Consider the following 21558-nt stretch of genomic DNA (forward strand, 5'->3'; position numbering starts at 1 on the left):
TACTGTACATTAACCATGACGATCATTATTCTACAGTCTCTCCGAGCCTGATACTCTTGAAGGATCTAGTACTATTCCCCCAATGGTTACATCCTAAGTGACAGGATGATATAACAAATGACTGAGTCTATATCAAATGAGAGTGCTTCCTATAAGTCATATCTCTTCAGCAGACATATTATGATCATTATTGTCAGGCTTTATTCTGTTTGTTGTTGCAGAGGAGAAATTATTTGGTTTTCTTTGATAATAATTTGATGAACTGGGGTGATTTTGTGCAGGCAACAGTGAAAAGACTTTCATAACAGCACTGAAGAAGATTAGGGTGAGAATAGTGGTCATTTTGTTGGTTGATATCCATATCCATCTCTGCTTTCTGACCATATCCTAATTCAGGTTAACCGGTATGACTCTTCACATGCGTGTTGGGGAAAATGGTCACACCCTGCTCCAGAGAAAGGCTATTGGGAATGAAGGGTAATGCCATCTTCCTCATTACAGTGACTGGTGCTGGAACCCAGACCTAAGCTGATCTGCAGATAGCATTCCTCTGGTCTCAGGGACTGGTTCAGGAACAACATATAAACCAGGATGGGCCCATAAGAAATGAGAAGAAACATGCAGAATCTTCTGAGAAAGAGTTGTCCTTGTTCCTACAAGAGAATCACAGATGTGAAGGTAGCATGAGAAAAGCCAGTAGGAGGATGAATCCAACCCACAGAGGAATAACAGTCCTGGAAGGCTGGATTAGACTGAACCTGAAACCAGCCTCGCTCTGGACTTCCATTACGTGGACGCATGAATTCCCAGATACATGAGCCGATAAAACAAGGGGAAGTCTGGTATCCTAATGGAAAAGGTAAGTTAGTTTTAATTTTATTTCACTTTTAAAATATTTTCTTTTTTCTGTTTCTTTTTTAAGATTTTTAAATTTATTTATTTGACAGAGAGAGATCACAAGTGGGGTGGGGGAGCCAGGCTCCCCACTGAGCAGAGAGCCCGATGCAGGGCTTGATCCCAGGACCCTGGGATCATGACCTGAGCTGAAGGCAGAGCCTTAACTAACTGAGCCACCCAGGCACCCCTTCTGTTTCTTTAAGATTTTATTTATTTATTTGACAGAGAGAGACCGTGAAAGAGCAGATACAGGCAGGGGGAGTGGGAGAGAGAGAAATAGGCTTCCTGCCGAGCAGGGAGCTCAGTCCCAGGATCCTGGGATCACGACCTGAGTGGAAGGCAGATGCTTAATGACTGAGCCACCCAGGTGCCCCTCTGTCTCTCTTCTTAAAATATCTCTACACTCAGTGTGGAACTCAAACTCATGACTCCAAGATCAAGAGACATGTGCTCGGGGTACCCAGGTGGTTCAGTGGGTTAAGGCCTCTGTCTTCGGCTCAGGTCATGATCCCAGGGTCCTGGAATCAAGCCCTGCATCTGGCTCTCTGCTCAGCAGGGAGCCTGCCCCCCGACCCCACCTCTGCCTGCCTCTCTGCCTGCTTGTGATCTCTCTCTGTCAAGTAAATAAATAAAATCTTTAAAAAATATATTTTAAAGTTTTACAAAAATATTTGATGAGCATATGGTAAGATTCAGTCAATGTAAAAGGACAATCAAAGTAAATGTCCATCTCATTTCAAATATTATTTACTCTTCAGAGTCAATACAGAGTAATTTCACACACATATATGTGTAGGTCCTTCTTTCTATTCAAATAGAAAAACAGTATAGGCACTGCTCTAAAGTCTTGCTTTCTGTACTTTGTGTATCTTGGAGATCACGTCAAATCATACATATAGATTTATCTCATTCTTTTTTTTTAATTCAATTAGCCAACATTTAGGACATCATTAGTTTCAGATGTAGAGTTCAGTAATTCATCAAATGCATGTAATACCCAGTGCTCATCACATCACGTGCCCTCCTTAATGCCTGTCACCCAATTACCACACCCCCACACCCTATCTCATTCTTTTCATTTTTTTTAAGGATTTTATTTATTTTGAGAGAGAGAAGGAGAAAGAGAGAGCATGCTGGGGAGAAGGGCAGAGGGAAAGGAAAAGGGAGAGAGCAGACTCCCCACTAAGCATGGAGCCTGACCCAGGGCTGGATCCCAAGACCCTGAGATCATGACCTTAGCCAAATCAAGAGTTGGACACTTAACTGGTTGATCCATTCAGGTGCCCTATCTCATTCTCTTTAAAGTCTGCCTGATATTCTATTGTAAGGAGGTACCACAATTCATTTAACCAATTCTAATTTTTGCCACTATAAATAATGATGAAATTAACATCCTTAAATTTATATATTTAGATAAAGATATGAGTGTAGTGTAAATCTGAGGATAAATTCCTAGAAATGCAATAAATGGGTTAGAAAGTACATACGTTTTATATTTTAATAGTTATTGCCGAAGTTGATAGAACCTCTTTACGAGGACTTTTGAAAGTAGTTACTAGGGGCACCTGGGTGGCTCAGAGGGTTAGGCCTCTGCCTTCGGCTTGGGTCATGATCTCAGGGTCTTGGGATCGAGCCCCGCGTCGGGCTCTCTGCTCGGCGGGGAGCCTGCTTCCTCCTCTCTCTCTCTGCCTGCCTCTCTGCCTGCCTGTGATCTCTGTCAAATAAATAAAAATCTTTAAAAAAAATAGTTACTAAAATAAAAGATAAAATAAAAATGAAATGAAATAAAATAGGGGCACCTGGGTGGCTTAGTTGATTGAATGTCCAGGTCTTCATTTTGCCTCCGGTCTGATCTCAGGGTGGTGGGATCCAGTCCCCCATCCACTCCGCACTCAGCAAGGAGTCTGCTGGAGATTCTCTTTATCCCTCTCCCTCTGCCCCTCCCCTCACCCGTGTACACGTTCTCTCTCTCTCTCTCTCTCTCTCAAATAAATAAATAAATCTTAAAAAAAAAAAGATGCATTCACTTTTTTGGGGACATGGAGAAATATTTAATAACTATAGGTGTGCCTCTCTTCTCATTCCTGTTTTGATTTGACAGCCTCCCCAGACTGTCAATACCAGAGAAAACATGGGCACTTTTTCTCCCCAGGATTTAAAAACCAGTAAGGCCCCAGTTTTCTAGTTTTGGAAATGATTGCAGGTGAGATTATTCCACAGCATGCCTCAAGCCTCTCTGCTCAAGGAAAATCCCCTCCTGGTACTACAGGATACTGAGGTCTTCTGTTCTTTTGCAGCCTGGTGCTGGGAACTGTGCAGGTGGAAATAGTAGTAGGCTCAGGCATTGCAGAGGTAGCCCCCATTAATAGTGAGGAGCATCATGGAGGTAGAGAAAGTCTTGTAACCAATGTCAGCTAGTTGCCTGGCTGTTGGCAGCTGCCTCTAGGACTCAGCTCCCTATGTGGGAGAGTGCGTCACATGCCCAACACAGCACAAGTCAAATAGACTGTTTTTCTTTTTTTTTTTTTTTTAAATTTTCATTTTTTATAAACATATATTTTTATCCCCAGGGGTACAGGTCTGTGAATCGCCAGGTTTACACACTTCACAGCACTCACCTTAGCACATACCCTCCCCAATGTCCATAACCCCACCCGTCTCTCCCAGTCCCCCTCCCCCCAGCAACCCTCAGATTGTTTTGTGAGATTACGAGTCATTTATGGTTTGTCTCCCTCCTGATCCCATCTTGTTTCATTTATTCTTCTCCTACCCCCTTAACCCCCCATGTTGCCTCTCCTCTCCCTCATATCAGGGAGATCATATGATAGTTGTCTTTCTCTGGTTGACTTATTTTGCTAAGCATGATACCCTCTAGTTCCATCCACGTCATCGCAAATGGCAAGATTTCATTTCTTTTGATGGCTGCATAGTATTCCATTGTGTATATATACCACATCTTCTTTATCCATTCATCTGTTGATGGACATCTAGGTTCTTTCCAGAGTTTGGCTATTGTAGACATTGCTGCTATAAACATTCGGGTGCACATGCCCCTTTGGATCACTATGTTTGTATCTTTAGGGTAAATACCCAGTAGTGCAATTGCTGGGTCATAGGGTAGCTCTGTTTTCAATATTTTGAGGAACCTCCATGCTGTTTTCCAGAGTGGTTGCATCAGCTTACATTCCCACCAACAGTGTAGGAGGGTTCCCCTTTCTCCACATCCTCGCCAGCATCTGTCATTTCCTGACTTATTAATTTTAGCCATTCTGACTAGTGTTAGGTGATATCTCATTGTGGTTTTGATTTGTATTTCCCTGATGCCGAGTGATATGGAGCAATTTTTCATGTGTCTGTTGGCCATCTGGATGTCTTCTCTGCAGAAATGTCTGTTCATGTCTTCTGCCCATTTCTTGATTGGATTATTTGTTCTTTGGGTGTTGAGTTTGCTAAGTTCTTTATAAGATTTTGGACACTAGCCCTTTATCTGATATGTTGTTTGCAAATATCTTCTCCCATTCTGTCAGTTGTCTTTGGTTTTGTTAACTGTTTCCTTTGCTGTGCCAAAGCTTTTGATCTTGATGAAATCCCAATAGTTCATTTTTGCCCTTGCTTCTGTTGCCTTTGGCGATGTTCCTAGGAAGATGTTGCTGCGGCTGAGGTCGAAGAGGTTGCTGCCTGTGTTTTCCTCAAGGATTTTGATGGATTCCTTTCTCACATTGAGGTTCTTTATCCATTTTGAGTCTATTTTCATGTGTGGTGTAAGGAAATGGTCCAATTTCATTTTTCTGCATGTGGCTGTCCAATTTTCCCAACACCATTTATTGAAGAGGCTGTCTTTTTTCCATTGGACATTCTTTCCTGCTTTGTCGAAGATGAGTTGACCATAGAGTTGAGGGTCTATTTCTGGGCTCTCTATTCTGCTCCATTGATCTATGTGTCTGTTTTTGTGCCAGTACCATGCTGTCTTGATGATGACAGCTTTGTAATAGAGCTTGAAGTCCGGAATTGTGATGCCACCAATTTTGGCTTTCTTTTTCAATATTCCTTTGGCTATTCGAGGTCTTTTCTGGTTCCATATAAATTTTAGGATTATTTGTTCCATTTCTTTGAAAAAAATGGATGGTATTTTGATAGGAATTACATTAAATGTGTCAATTGCTTTAGGTAGCATAGACATTTTCACAATATTTATTCTTCCAATCCAGGAGTATGGAGAATTTTTCCATTTCTTTGTGTCTTCCTCAATTTCTTTCATGAGTACTTTATAGTTTTCTGAGTATAGATTCTTAGCCTCTTTGGTTAGGATTATTCCTAGGTATCTTATAGTTTTGGGTGCAATTATAAATGGGATTGACTCCTTAATTTCTCTTTCTTCTGTCTTGTTGTTGGTGTAGAGATATGCAACTGATTTCTGTGCATTGATTTTATATCCTGACACTTTACTGAATTCCTGTACAAGTTCTAGCAGTTTTGGAGTGGAGTCTTTTGGGTTTTCCACATATAGTATCATATCATCTGCAAAGAGTGATAGTTTGACTTCTTCTTTGCTGATTTGGATGCCTTTAATTTCCTTTGTTGTCTGATTGCTGAGGCTAGGACTTCTAGTACTATGTTGAATAGCAGTGGTGATAACGGACATCCCTGCCGTGTTCCTGACCTTAACGGAAAAGCTTTCAGTTTTTCTCCATTGAGAATGATATCTGCGGTGGGTTTTTTATAGATGGCTTTGATAATATTGAGCTATGTGCCCTCTATCCCTACACTTTGAAGAGTTTTGATCAGGAAGGGATGCTGTACTTTGTCAAATGCTTTTTCAGCATCTATTGAGAGTATCCTATGGTTCTTGTTCTTTCTTTAGTAATGTGTTGTATCACATTGATTGATTTGTGGATGTTGAACCAATCTTGCAGCCCTGGAATAAATCCCACTTGGTTGTGGTGAATAATCCTTTTAATGTACTGTTGAATCCTATTGGCTAGTATTTTGGTGAGAATTTTCGCATCTGTATTCATCAAGGATATTGGTCTGTAGTTCTCTTTTTTGATGGGATCCTTGTCTGGTTTTGAGATCAAGGTGATGCTGGCCTCATAAAATGAGTTTGGAAGTTTTCCTTCTGTTTCTATTTTTTGGAACAGTTTCAGGAGAATCGGAATTAGTTCTTCTTTAAATGTTTGGTAGAATTCCCCCGGGAAGCCATCTGGCCCTGGGCTTTTGTTTGTTTGGAGATTTTTGATGACTGTTTCAATCTCCTTACTGGTTATGGGTCTGTTCAGGTTTCTATTTCTTCCTGGTTCAGTTGTGGTAGTTTATATGTCTCTAGGAATGCATCCATTTCTTCCAGATTGTCAAATTTGTTGGCGTAGAGTTGCTCATAGTATGTTTTTATAATTGTCTGTATTTCTTTGGTGTTAGTTGTGATCTCTCCTCTTTCATTCATGATTTTATTTATTTGGGTCCTTTCTCTTTTCTTTTTGATAAGTCTGGCCAGGGGTTTATCAATCTTATTAATTCTTTCAAAGAATCAGCTCCTAGTTTCATTGATTTGTTCTATTGTTTTTTTGGTTTCTATTTCATTGATTTCTGCTCTGATCTTTATTTCTCTTCTCCTGCTGGGTTTAGGGTTTCTTTCTTGTTCTTTCTCCAGCTCCTTTAGGTGTAGGGTTAGGTTGTGTACTTGAGACCTTTCTTGTTTCTTGAGAAAGGCTTGTACCACTATATATTTTCCTCTCAGGACTGCCTTTGTTGTGTCCCACAGATTTTGAACTGTTGTGTTTTCATTATCATTTGTTTCCATGAATTTTTTCAATTCTTCTTTAATTTCCTGGTTGACCCATTCATTCTTTAGAAGGATGCTGTTTAGTCTCCATGTATTTGGGTTCTTTTCAAATTTCCTCTAGTGATTGAGTTCTGCTTCATAGCATTGTGGTCTGAAAATATGCAGGGAATGATCCCAATCTTTTGATACTGGTTGAGACCTGATTTAGGACAGAGGATGTGATCTATTCTGGAGAATGTTCCATGTGCACTAGAAAAGAATGTGTATTCTGTTGCTTTGGGATGAAATGTTCTGAATATATCTGTGATGTCCATCTGGTCCAGTGTGTCATTTAAGGCCTTTTATTTCCTTGTTGATCTTTTGCTTGGATGATCTGTCCATTTCAGAGAGGGGAGTGTTAAATTCCCCTACTATTATTGTATTATTGTTGATATATTTCTTTGATTTTGTTATTAATTGGTTTATATAGTTGGCTGCTCCCACGTTAGGGGCATAGATATTTAAAATTGTTAGATCTTCTTGTTGGACAGATCCTTTGAGTATGATATAGTGTCCTTCCTCATCTCTTATTATAGTCATTGGCTTAAAATGTAATTGAACTGGGACGCCTGGGTGGCTCAGTTGGTTAAGCGGCTGCCTTCGGCTCAGGTCATGGTCCCGGCGTCTTGGGATTGAGTCCCGCATCGGGCTCCTTGCTCTGCAGGGATCCTGCTTCTCCCTCTGACACTGTCTGCCTGTGCTCTCTCTCTCTCTGACAAATAAATAAATAAAATCTTAAAAAAAAATGTAATTGAACTGATATAAGGATTGCCACTCCTGCTTTCTTCTGATGTCCATTAGCATGGTAAATTGTTTTCCACCCCCTCACTTTAAATCTGGAGGTGTCTTCGGGTTTAAAATGACTTTCTTGTAGGCAACATATAGACGGGTTTTGTTTTTTTATCCATTCTGATACCCTGTGTCTTTTGATTGGGGCATTTAGCCCATTCACATTCAGGGTAACTATTGAGAGATATGAATTTAGTGCCATTGTATTGCCTGTAAGGTGACTGTTACTGTATATTGTCTCTGTTCCTTTCTGATCTACTACTTTTAGGCTCTCTCTTTGCTCAGAGGACCCCTTTCAATTTTCCTGTAGAGCTGGTTTGGTGTTTGCAAATTCTTTCAGTTTTTGTTTGTCCTGGAAGCTTTTAATCTCTCCTTCTATTTTCAGTGATATCCTAGCTGGATATAGTATTCTTGGCTGCATGTTTTTCTTGGTTAGTGCTCTGAATATATCATGCCAGCTCTTTCTGGCCTGCCAGGTCTCTGTGGATAAGTCTGCTGCCAATCTAATATTTTTACCATTGTATGTTACAGACTTCTTTTCCCGGGCTGCTTTCAGGATTTTCTCTTTGTCCCTAAGATTTGTAAATTTTACCATTAGGTGACGGGGTGTGGACCTATTCTTGTTGATTTTGAGGGGGGTTCTCTGCACCTCCTGGATTTTGATGCTTGTTCCCTTTGCCATATTAGGGAAATTCTCTCCAATAATTCTCTCCAACTTACCTTCTGCTCCCCTCTCTGTTTCCTCTTCTTCTGGAATCCCAATTATTCTAATGGTGTTTCGTCTTATGGTGTCACTTATCTCTCGAATTCTCCCCTCATGGTCCAGTAGCTGTTTGTCCCTCTTTTGCTCAGCTTCTTTATTCTCTGTCATTCTATATCGCTAATTCTTTCTTCTGCCTCATTTATCCTAGCAGTGAGAGCCTCCATTTTTGATTGCACCTCATTAATAGCTTTTTTGATTTCAACTTGGTTAGATTTTAGTTCTTTTATTTCTCCAGAAAGGGCTTTTATATCTCCCGAGAGGGTTTCTCTAAAATCTTCCATGCCTTTTTTGAGCCCAGCTAGAACCTTGAGAATCGTCATTCTGAACTCAAGAGCGGACATATTACCAATGTCTGTATTGATTAGGTCCCTAGCCTTCGGTGCTGCCTCTTGTTCTTTTTTTTTGTGGTGAATTTTTCCGCCTTGTCATTTTGTCCATATAAGAGTATATGAAGGAGCAAGTAAAATACTAAAAGGGTGGCAAAGACCCGAGGACAATACGCTTTAACCAAATCAGAAGAGATCCTAAATTGTGGGGGGGGGAGAAAGGGGATTAAAAATAGGTTCAGAAAAAAAAAAGAAACAATTAAAAAAAGAAAACGAATAAAGAAAAAATATAAAAAAGAAAAAAATATATATATATTAGATAAACTAGTTAAAAAATGTTAAAAAGAAAAGGGTAAAAGTTAAAAAAAATTTAGCAGAAGAAGAAAAAAAATTGGAAAAAAAAAAGAAAAAAATTAAATTAACTGCAAGACTAAAGAATCATGGGGAGAAAGCCATGTGTTCCGTGCTTTGCTTTCTCCTCCTTTGGAATTCCGCCGCTCTTCTTTGTATTGAAACTGCACTCCTTGGTAGGTGAACTTGGTCCCAGCTGGATTTCTTGTTGATCTTCTGGGGGAGGGGCCTGTTGTAGTGAGTCTCAAGTGTCTTTGCCCCAGGCGGAATTGCAGCGCCCTTACCAGGGGCCAGGCTGATTAATCCGCTCAGGTTCGCTTTCAGGAGCTTTTGTTCCCTGAGCCCTTTCCATAGAGTTCCGGAGGACGGGAATGAAGATGGCGGCCTCCCAGTCTCCGGCCCAGAGGAGCAGAGAGCTCGGGGCCCCACTCCTCAGTGTGCCCTCAGAGAATAGTGCCCAATTACTCCCGTCTCCCTGGGCTCCGCCACGCTCCGAGCTCACCGAGCCTGCGACTGGTTCAAGGTAACCCCGAGCTGAGAGCTCACTCCTCGGCTCTGTCTCTGTAGCTGGCTTCCCCGTTCTAATACCTGCAAGCTCTGTGACACTCACACCCCCAATCCTTCTGTGACCCTGCGGGACCTGAGGCCATGCTGACCCCACGTGGACTTCACCCCGGTTTAGCCTCTGGAGCGATGTCCCTCAGCGGAACAGACTTTTGAAAGTCCTGATTTTGTGCTCTGTTGCTCCGCCGCAACGGAACGTTGCTCCTGGCTCCACCGGGAGCCGGCCCCTCCCCCCACGGTCTATCTTCCCACTGCTTTGGATTCACTTCTCCGCCAGTCCTACCTTTTAGAAAGTGGTTGATTTTCTGTTTCTGGAATTGCTGTTCTTCTTCTCTTCGATCTCCCGTTGGATTTGTGGGTGTTTGCAACCTTTAGATAAGCTATCTAGCTGATCTCCCGCTACCTGAAGTAGTCTCAGCCTGCTACTTCTCCACCATCTTGACTCCTCCCTCTAGACTGTTATTCCTTATGCTATTCCAATTGCTCAAAATTATACTACATTTTAGATTGGGTAATATTTGGACTGCAGCTTTATTTGAGTTTTTTTTTCCCAGAGTTTCTAATTGCCTTTCTTTTCTTTCCTTTTTTTCCTTTGAGAAATGGAACATGCCTTCTTCACCATATCCAAATATCTTCCAACACTTATTTATTCTATATGTAGCATGGAATTAATTTATATTAATTTTTTAATTTTCAGTTTCCTTTGAATACTTGCTTGAATTTGGAAAGGCTTATTTCTAGGGTGCCTGAGTGGCTCAGTCAGTTAAGTGTCTGCCTTCAGCTCAGCTCATGATCTCAGGATCGAGCCCCACATCAGGCTCCTTGCTTAATGGGGCGTCTGCTTATCTCTCTGACCCCCCCCTCATGTGCTCTCTCTCTCTCTTTTAAATAAATAATAAATTCTTTAAAAAAAAAAAACAAGAAAGAAAGAAAAGAAAGGCTTATTTCTAGACTGCAGCATTAGCAATCATTTGGGATTTCTGTTGATTGAAGACTGGGTTAGTTCCATGTTTTCTGTATTCTAGGTCATTTTCTTTCTGATTTCCCTCCTTGTTTTTTTCTCAAGTACAACAAATAACTTCCCATGAAAGGGAGCTCTGAGTCCTTGAATATCTTTATCTTATTTTATTGCTTTCTTGACAGTTTGACTCCAAGTTTCCAACTCCAGAATATCTCTGAGGTTCTACTTGAACAGATTTATTCCTACCGCCCCTGATTATATCTGGGTTGTGGCTTCCTTCCCTCTGTTAAAGCCATCATATAGTTTCATCTCTTTTCTGACTTCCATAAATTAAGAAAACAAAAACAAAAAATTTTCCATTTGTTGGTGATTCTCATCCTATTCTCTTCAGTCTTCTGATTTTATTTCCTTTTTTTGATTTTTGTTCCTTTACTATGATATTAACTCCATCCTGACCAAGCAGTGCAGTTTGACTTGCAAAGACTTTCCATAATTCTTTTGATTTTTTTGTCTCAAAATAATTGTGTTGGTTGTCGTGATGGATAAGAACTCACCTGCCTACTTTTTTTCTTTCTTCTTTTTTTTTTTTTAAGATTTATTTATTTATTTTAGACAGATGGAAAATACAAGTGGGAGAGGCAGAGGGAGGGAGAGTCTCAAGCAGATTCCGTGCTGTGCACAGAGCCTAATGTGGGGCTTGATCTCATGACCCTGAGACCTCGACCTGAGCTGAAACAAAAAGTCAGATACTTAACAGACTGTGCCACCCAGGTGCCCCTCAGCTGTGTGTTTTTTCCATGAAAAAATAGCTCATGGTAAGCTCTAACCACTTATGTAGTCATGTAAACTTGAACTATGTGGGTGGAAACAAAATGTCTTTTTCCAGAACTATAGAACTATTAGGCACTTAGCATTTCAGGATGGTTTTAAAGTATTACCACAGACATCATAGGAATTTACTTGCCTACTTACTATCAAAACATTTAAGGAAATAACTAAATGGATATTCTTATTAAGCATTGGTAACAGCCTGAACTTTTTGTAGCATTGATAGAGTATGACTTGAGATGAAGTCACATTATTCTTGAGCTAAGTGGGTGAGTCAAATGAAATTACTTAAATTATTTATATTTTGTTATTTTAAGCAATCCATTATAAATATAAAATGTATAAGCAATAGTGTGCTAGTAAATATTTAACAGCCAACTCTTTAGGAAAAAAGTATGTATAAGTATATGTTTATTATAAATGTGTATAAATGAAGGATGTGTGCCATACAATTTACAAGTAATGAGAAAATGATAAAGAAAACCTGTAACTTCCACATAGCTAATGGATTCTTAGAGAATGCTTGTACTGATTTTTACTAAATTTTTGTATCTGTAGCCAACATATGGCCGCAATTGGACTATGATTTGACAAATGGAGTTACCTCCCAATCTGCTCTTTTCCTAATACATCTATTGTCATTAAATCTGACCTATGTAGTCAATTTTTTCATGACAGCTTTGCTGAATAACTAACTTGCAAAATTACTGAAAGTTTAACAATCAGCTCTCGTAGATAGGTACAAGCCAACTGTAGTACCCCACTACCTTTAACCTCCAGTTCTCTGACCTCAGTATCAAAATGAGGACCCATCTACTTTTGTTATCCAAATAATACTTCTCTGAGATCATGAAAATACCTTTCTTCTCTGTAATCCCTGCTCTGTAACCATTCCCCATCTCCTACCATAAGAAATCTAGACCCCAGGGACTGGGTGGTTAGCCCTACTTAGTGACCTCCAGAAGAAAAAACTAGAAAATCAGCAGGTCCATCAAGGTGGTCTCTTGGGCTAGGGCAAGGCTGTTGCTGGTGTCACAGCCACATGGTGGCACTATTGAAACACAGGTATCACGGCTGCCTCAGTACCCCTTCACACACCAATCCCATCCCCCAGGTTGCTCCAAGCCTTGGAAAAGTTGATGGTGAACCAGCCTACATCTCTTCTAAAAACCTAGCACCCCTCTCTCCTTGCATACACAGTTCCTTTCAGCACAAGAAATTCCATCGATGCAAACAAGCCCATTGGCATGCTGCTTGCATAAAAATGATATAACAGGACTTTCCTGTTTCATCTGTCCCAGCAAGCTCACTTGTTGGCCACTGGTTTTTAGACCTTGTGATTTATATGTTACTGGGAGCCTCCCTGTCTCAGATTTACCAGTGGTGAAAGTAAATATTTGAACACCGGTCCAGGGCCTGGGAAAGCTCAAGCCCTTTTAATAATTCGTAGGTCCTTACTTGTGTGTTTCTATCTTTCCCTGTCCACTGTACCCATGTGGCCTGCTAGATTTTTGTCTATATTAGATCCCAGTGGAAAAACTCTATTCTTTATCATCTTCCATAAGAAATTCAAGAAAACTCAGCACTTTTGTATTTGGGCAACTTCATCGAAGAGGTCCCAATTTCATATGAACATCCCAGAGAAGGACTCTAATTGGCCCACCTTGGGCATATACCTACCATCGGCCAGCGTATAGTCAGGAGGATGGGACAGTATAACAGACTAGACCTATACCACACACTAACTTCTATGATGGGGGGAGCATAAGTGGCAGCCCAGAATCATGTGGAGTGAGGGAAGTATGATGCAGGAAACAAAGGAAGAAAAAAATATTAAATTTCCTTAATACCTACAACACATTGACACGTCCTTGAAACAGGCAGAGTGAACTTCCTCTAGGGACTCAGCTGCCTTGATGTTAATACTTTGCCAAGGGCAAAACTCAATCTTAGTCCAACCCTCCAGGATCCTGCAAGTCTACTTTAACATATAAAAATTCCTTTGGAAACTTCCTTTGTCTCTACTCCCTAAACACAGGACCCACTCACTGATACACATCTGAAGGGTCTCATGACTCAGATTTTATTAGACATAATAAATAAATGGTATTTTCCCAGTAATAGCCAACCCCCTTAAGGTCCTGCTTCTAAATTCCTTAGAGACTTACACTATCCCTAACCCCTTCCCAACTTGAAAGTATATAATCAGCCTCTCCTCATGACCCTGGTGCAGCTCTTTCTGCCTGCAGGTCCTGTCCCCGTGCTTTAATAAAACCACCTTTTCGCACCAAAGAGGTCTCAAGAACTTTTTCTTGGCTGTTGGCTTCGAACTCTAAAATCTTTCCTACATTAAGTAGAATATTCCGGGGGAATTGGGGCAATCGTATCTGAAAATGAAAGAGTGCTGAAAAACCAAAAGCAACAAACATCTACTTCCAGTAGAGAGCTGACCCTTCCTGCCCTTCCTCAGGGCTAGCTCTCTCTTTTTGGATGTTTTTACCATTCCTGGAGAATAACATGGAAAGTAATGCTTTGTGGGAAAGAATTATAAAATGAACACATATTTAACATAAGGTAACATAAAGTTTAACATAAAGTTTTTAACATTTTAACATAAAGTTTTGTTTTGTTTTTTAAAGAGTTTAGTTTTTTTAAAAAATTTATTTATTTGACAGAGAGAGAGATCAGAAGTAGGCAGAGAGGTGGGCAGAGAAGCAGGCTCCCTGTGAGCAGAGAGCTGGATGTGGGGCTTGATCCCAGGACCTGAGGATCATGACCTGAGCTGAAGGCAGAGGCTTTAACTCACTGAGCCACCCACATACCCCAAAGGATATCTTTTTTGAAGTATTCATTTGACATGGTTGCTTTCCTTTTATGGAGGTTAGATTTTTGTACAATTGGTATTCTCAAAGTGGGGAAAGATTTTTGCATGCTTTCAACCCCTCTGACACGTGGTATTAATTTTTCGCTTAATGCCTCTATGTTAATTAATTGAATTTAAATTATTACTATTATTTTTAAAGATTTTATTTATTTTTGTGAGAGAGAAAAAGAGCATGCATGAGCAGTGGGGAGAGGCAGAGGGATCAGCAGACTTCCTGTTAAGCAGGGACCCCAATGTAGGACTCAATCCTAGGGTGCTTGGGATCATGACCTCAGCTGAAGGCAGATTCTCAACTGACTGAACCATATAGGTGCCCTAACTGGATTTAAATTAAATATTTTTTTTTTCAAGAAAGAAATCAATAACTGTGGTATAGAGTAACATTAAAGACTTAAGGCCCGGGTTGCCTGGGTTGGCTCAGATGGTTAAGCATCTGCCTTTGGCTCAGGTCCTGTGATGGAACCCGGCATCGGGCTCCCAGCTCAGCAGGGAGCCTGCTTCTCCCTCTCCCTCTGCCTGCTGCTCCATCTGCTTGTGCTCTCTCTCTCTGTCTCTCAAATGAATGAATAAAATTAAAAAAAAATAATAAAGAATTAAGGACTATGAGCCATTTATAATAAAACCTGCCTCTACCATGTACTAATTGTGGAACCGTGGGCCAACAATCACTTAAGCTCTCTGAACTCACTAACAAGCTCCTGAGTAGGATTAGCATGACAACATAGAGTTCATACGTTTGTTGTGAGGATTAAATGAAATAGAGCATGTAAAGCACTTGGTGGGGGGAGTTTTCACTTAATGTGACAGAATAACCTAGCATCTTCAGTGAAAACATCAAATCAGAAGGTGCCATATGCCACTTAAACCAAGGCAAAAAAAATAATAGCAGTTAAATAATCTCATTGCTGTTCCCTTACTCCCATCATTCCAGATATAATGTTGTGTCTTACAGCCTTCTTCATTTCTAGAAATTCTATATCAAAATATGAGACATAGGTCATGGAATGGGAACTGTTCTGATAATGGGAAGCATTAAAGAAGTTCCCTTCGTCTGACTGAGTTTCTGAAACACCCGATGCTATTTGAGCGTCTCATCACTGGAAGCCTGTCTCATAGCTTGTATCTTTGTAGTATACACGCTTCTCTTCCGAAAAGGGTTTAGCGCAGCAGACTGCAAACTGGGTACTCATACTCCTGGCGTTTCACGAAGACTGTCCTTTTAAAAACACACAGTGTTTGCATTGTTTTAATGCAATCGACTTCCAGATTCTCAACTTCCACACATCTCTTTCCTCAACAGCCCTCCTCCCAAGGACTCCCAGACCTTTCCGTGTTCACCCTTTTCCCACCTCCTAGAACTTACACACTTCTCTCCTAACTGGAGTCCTATCTCCAGGCTGTAAAAATCTGGGAGGAATGTCTTAAGTGGATAATGAAAGATACTGCTTCTGAAGGGGTATCTTCCTCTTCCCCACCCCAAAATAGGGCAAGGAAAGCCTCAGGTAAAAGCACTAAAGTCTTATTTTATCCAGGTAACAAATTCTTGGCAAGTCTCCATGCCTTCTCGGTCTCTCCTCTGTCTCTGTCACGTGGAATTAAGATCCAAAATGATATTATCCTAATCATTTAAATTTTAAAACGATAGTAAGTCTGATTTAGCTGATCAGTTTGACAATGAAGATTGGCTTCAAAAGTGTATTCTAGGAGCGCATGGGTGGCTCAGTTGGTTGAGCATCTGCCTTCATTTTGGGTCATGATCTCAGGGTCCTGGGATCAAGCCCACCTCGGGCTCCCTGCTCAGCCAGGAGTCTGCTTCTCCCACTTCTCCCTGCTTGTGCTCACTCTCACTATCTCTGTGTGTCTCTCTCTCTCTAATGAATAAATAGATAAAATAGATAAAATAATTTTTAAAAGTGTTCATATATATATATATATATATATATATATATATATGACTTAGTCCATAAACCAAATGAGCTAAACCTACAGCTCCAAGGACTTGATAAAAAGTGGAAGTATATATTCATATTACAATACAGCAGGAAGGACACTTTTTACAATCATTGAAACTTACGATGCAAGATTTTTAGATATCAATGTAAAATATGAAAAGGGATCCTATATTTTTCAAAATTCTTTCAGGTCTATATATGCAAAGAATTTTGAAGATCCCTGGTCTAAAGAACAGAAACTACCTCAGCAATTTAAAATCTTCATTAGGAACATTAACCATATAACTTACAGCTATAATTAACTATGAAAAATGTCCCATTTAAAAGAAGGATGTAAAAGAATACAACATCTTGGTAAAAATTCATACTTAACTAAGCTAACATTTTTCTTATGTTGACTTAATTTTTTTTACTCTTGAGTCTAATCAAATGTGGGTTTCACCCCGTTAAATATAGAATTTGGCCAGAGGACATACTCAAGCTTTCCATCGCACCATCTTTCATCCTGTTTGTTTATGCTAGGTGGAAAGTGACTTTTGCTTAAACTCTACTTTCCTGATATTTAAGCCTGCGAAGCCTATATTTGAACCCCCACAAGACCAAAACTTTCTAATTACAGTTCTCCTAGTGGTGGTCCTCCCCACACATGAAATATCAAAGAAGAAAATAGCAATTTTTCCAGACTCTGGTAGAGCCCATGACTTTTTCAACCCAATGGAAAAGAAAATTCCGAAAGCACTACTTTTACCTTCCCTCGTCTATCTCTGGGGCTTAGATACCCTAAGGATCATTTAGCACAATACGATGCAAAATTAATTACGGAAGTTTGATTCTATTAAATTGCCAGATGGGTTTACTAACCTAGAGCCAAACTGGTTTTTCTACTAACTCGAATTTTCCTCTCTGTTTCTAATAACTGAAAAACTCTGAAACATATAAAGACATTGTAAATCCTTAGCAGCATGGTTTTCTCCACCAACAGACCCTCTTACCCATTAATTAGCTGCCAACTGAGAGCAAAATTTAGGCCAGGGACAGAGAGACCCCTGAGAGGAGGGAGAGGGGAAGAGTGGGGGCTCCAGAGGGCAAAGGGAACTATTTGGAGAGAGGGTGAGTGTTCCCGGGACACACGTCCTATTGCACAAGTTTGCCTTTGGCCGGGCCAGTCCTGGAGGACAAGGCCTTCTTTAGTCACCGCATTTGACCTGCTATAACCTTGGTTGGGGGAGGAGTAATTTCTGGACATTCATTTGGAACAGAGGTTTAGCTTGAATTTTATTTTTGTTTAATTTTTATTTCCTATCTGCATTGTGGCCAAAGCCCTTACAGTAACAAATTGACCCAACTCTATCTTTGGGGCCAAAGATTTGACTTTCAGAAAGATACTCTGGCTATCGGATTTGAGGGGTTTCTCTTCTTTCCTCTTGTTTCCACAATACATTCAATGTTCCGGCTGTTCCATTTACGTTTTGCATTTGCATCCTGTAAAGATTTTCCTGTCCACTTATTTGGAGAAGAAAAACTCCATCAATTTTTTTTTTCAAGAAAATAATCCCCAAAGGGTAATTAAATGTTTCCTGGGGTGATAGGAACACTTTCTAGTCTCATCAGCAGAGACTGTCGAGCACAGTCTGTGCACAGTGTGTAACTGGTAATGACAAAGCCATAAATAAGCAACATTATAGAGGTGTGGATTCATTACCAGTAGACGATGCAATGGTGAACTTGTTACAGAGAAGAAACAACTTAATTATTCATGTAATATATTTTAAAATGATAAGAGAACCATTGGTTTGTAGAGCAACTCTTTGCCAGCTCAGATTAAATGAAGATTTAAGTGCAGTTAAGTGCATGCACATGCACTTGAGAATAGACAGAATCCTTTAAGCATCTCATACTAATAAGAACATTGAGGTCACTGAGAACTCACAGAGACTTTGTCTACACAAAGCCTCAAATTGGTCAGTTTTGAGACGATGACTTACAAATCTATATCAACATGGTCTATTTTGTAATTTTTTTTTCTAAAGATTTTATTTATTTACCCAACAGACAGAGATCACAGTAGGCAGAGAGGCAACCAGAGAGAGAGGAAGGGAACCAGAGAGAGAGGAAGAGGAAAGGAAGCCCCGCGTCAGGCTCTCTGCTCAGCTGGGCTCGATCCCAGGACCCCGGGATCACAACCCAAGCCGAAGGCAGAGGCTTCAACCCACTGAGCCACCCAGGAGCCCCTATTTTGTAATTCTTCTGCAGCCCTAAGATTCCATCAATTCCTCCTAAGGTACTACTATTGGTCCTACAGGTATTATTGAAAGCTCCTGTTTTCCCCAGCCTTCTAAGTTTAAACTAATATTAAATTGTATTCTGGCTTACTTCTTCAAGGTACCAAATCTAGTTTCCCTTTAAAGACTAAGACTATAGGGGTGGCTGGGTGGCTCAGTCAGTTAAGTGTCTGCCTTCAGCTTAGGTCAGGATCTCAGGGTCCTGGTATGAAACGCTGCCTCATGCTCCCTGCTCAGTAGGGAGTCCACTTCTCCCTCTCCCTCTGCCTACTGCTCCCCCTGCTTGTGTGCGCTTTCTTTCTTTAAAAAGAAAGGAAGGGAGGAAGGGAAAGAGGGAGGGAAAAAGAAATGAGAGGCAAGAGAAAACAGAAGGCTAGGGAATAGATCTTGTAGGTTTTGGGTTTTTTGGTTTTTTTTTTTTAGATTTTATATTTTAGATTTTATTTACTTGACAGGGAGAGAGTACAAGTGGGGGAGCAGCAGAGGGAGAGGGAAAAGCAGACTCCCTGCTGAACAGGGAACCCAATGCAGACCTTGATTGCAGGATGCTGAGATCATGACCCAAGCTGAAGGCAGATGCTTAATGGATGGAGCCACCCAAGTACCCCTAAATCTTGTTTGGAAACACAAATATAAAGCATTTCCTTTGATGAACTTTCTGATCATGATTGGCAGGAGTGAATTCACTCAGAAGGAGCATCCCACTGGCGCAAACCACTTCTGCCCTCCACAGCATAACAGAATGTTTAGTAAATTCTATGTAAAAGACACCTCCAAGCTCTGAAATGAAATGGGTAAGGTGGGTTACAAAATATAAAATGATACGACTCTATGTGTATGTAGAGAAATAAGAAAAATGATAAAGTTAAATTTATATCTTTTGGCTGGTAGAGAAGTTCATGATATATTAAGTAAAAATAGTAAGTGGAGCAATGTGTATAATAGGATTCTATTTCACAGAAAACAGGTAAACCTAAAAACCATTCGATTTCTCTTTTTCCTCTGTGTGTGTGTGATGAAAAATTATATAGGTTTGGGACGCCTGGGTGGCTCAGTTGGTTAAGCGGCTGCCTTCGGCTCAGGTCATGATCCCAGCGTCCTGGGATCGAGTCCCACATCGGGCTCCTTGCTCAGCGGGGAGCCTGCTTCTCCCTCTGCCTCTGCCTACCACTCTGTCTGCCTGTGCTCATGCTCGCTCCCTCTCTCTCTCTAACAAATAAATAAATAAAATCTTTAAAAAAAAAAATTATATAGGTTTGATTATACTACCTAATTTGTAGAAAGATAAGTGTTAATCTTTTAATATGTTTACCTTAGAAAGCAGGGATAGAATAGAGAGATGAAATCAGTTTTTTTTTTCTTTATGTACCTTTGCATTGTTTCAGTTGTTACAACCAGCCCATATCGTTTTTATAGTTTGAAAAACCCTAAATTATGGAAACTATAGAAAATTACATGAGGCTCAGTTTTATATAGTTTCTAGTTCAGGATTCATTTGTATATTTTCTAAATTTTATCTGATTATAAAAGTAATCAATATTCATTTTAGGAAGACTGAAAAGTATAGAAAATCACACATACACAGAGAATAAATATCATTAATAATCCCAAACCCTAAACATAAACACCATGAACAAACTTTTATATAGTTATTTCTGGTCTTTTTTCCTTTGTGTGTCTATGTGTTTGTTTGTTTTAAGGTACATACTGTGCCTAACCGACTTTTAAAGACCTAACAAAAGCAAGCAGTCCTAGTAATCAAATATCCTTCTTTAGTAGTGATTTTAGTGACCACATTGTATTCTACAAGTGTTATTTAGGATTAGATTCGACTATAAAAATAACAGTGATTTAAATATAAAAGTAGGGGGAAGCCTAGCTGGTTTGTTTGGTAGAGCATGCAACTCTTGATCTCAAGTTTGTAATTTCGAGCCCCATGTTGGGTGTAGAGATTACTTAAAAATAAAATCTTAAAAAAAAAAAAACACACACACACAACAAATCCACAAACGAAGGCAGATCACTGATGGTAAATTGGCCCCAACAAGTCATGGCTGGCTGCTTCATTGCAAAAAATGAAAATGTGGGTTCTCTTATTTAAAAAAGTAGGAGAAATCCTATTACAACACTAAAATATAAAGATTCTTCTTCTCCTAAAGACTGTCTCTTGACTTGTCATGGTGTTTCCTTATTTCCTATTTAATGTCATTCTAAGTAACAAATTAAGAGAAATCTAAATTGTTAGTATGAATTTTAACCTTCGTCTTTATATTGGGTAACGCCAGTTTTAAATGCAAATAGAAAAATATTTCAATTGTCTCTGGAATCCCTAAAATCACATAATTCACATGGCATAATTTGTGCAAGTATGTGTACCTTATTCTTACCAGGACAGTAACAACGCCCGTGGCACAAAATGAAGTCAGCTGTTTTTATTTCACTTCTCAATATACACACCTTCTACCAAAACTCTCTACCTTCATCTTATTGATGAGTGAGAAGAACTGAAAGGAAGAGGCACTGTGGGTTGCCGATCTTTCCTCTCCCGTCTATGTCGTCATTTCTAGGGCAAGTTCTTGACCACTACAGGGAAGCAACATGACTCCGAAATGATACAGCAGATTTCCTTAGTTGTCATGTTTCTAGAAATGCCATTGCCTTCTTTCTACACAGCAAGTTCTAGTTCAAATGGAAAGTGTAGCCTCTCAGGACTCTCAGAGACCCAGCTCAACCAGTTGTAGATGTAACATGCTTTTTTTGAATTCACTGAGTCGTGCTGAACTCTAGTTCATTGTGGGACCACAGAAATTCTGAACTCTTCAGGCTCTACCCAAACGGAGCAACAAGAAACAGCAAACACATATTGCACGCACTCTCTTCTCATGCACACGCTCTGCTGCTCTATTAGACTTCACTTACAAAACACAACTTCAAAGACAAAATTGTTAAGAATTTCAAGATGCCGACAATAGAGCATTAGGCAAAGCTGGAGGTCTCCTAAGCAGGGGTCCTGGTAGGACTGCACAGCTCGCGTGCCCATGAAGCTGGCATGTTCCGCCACATCTGAAAGGACATGAATTCTTTTTATCTTTTTGCTCCTTTATGCTCCGTGTGGGGCTTCTGCCTTCAAGGTCAGTTCCTGA

The sequence above is a fragment of the Lutra lutra genome, chromosome 11, assembly GCF_902655055.1.
Source record: "Lutra lutra chromosome 11, mLutLut1.2, whole genome shotgun sequence".
Lineage (NCBI taxonomy): Eukaryota > Metazoa > Chordata > Mammalia > Carnivora > Mustelidae > Lutra > Lutra lutra.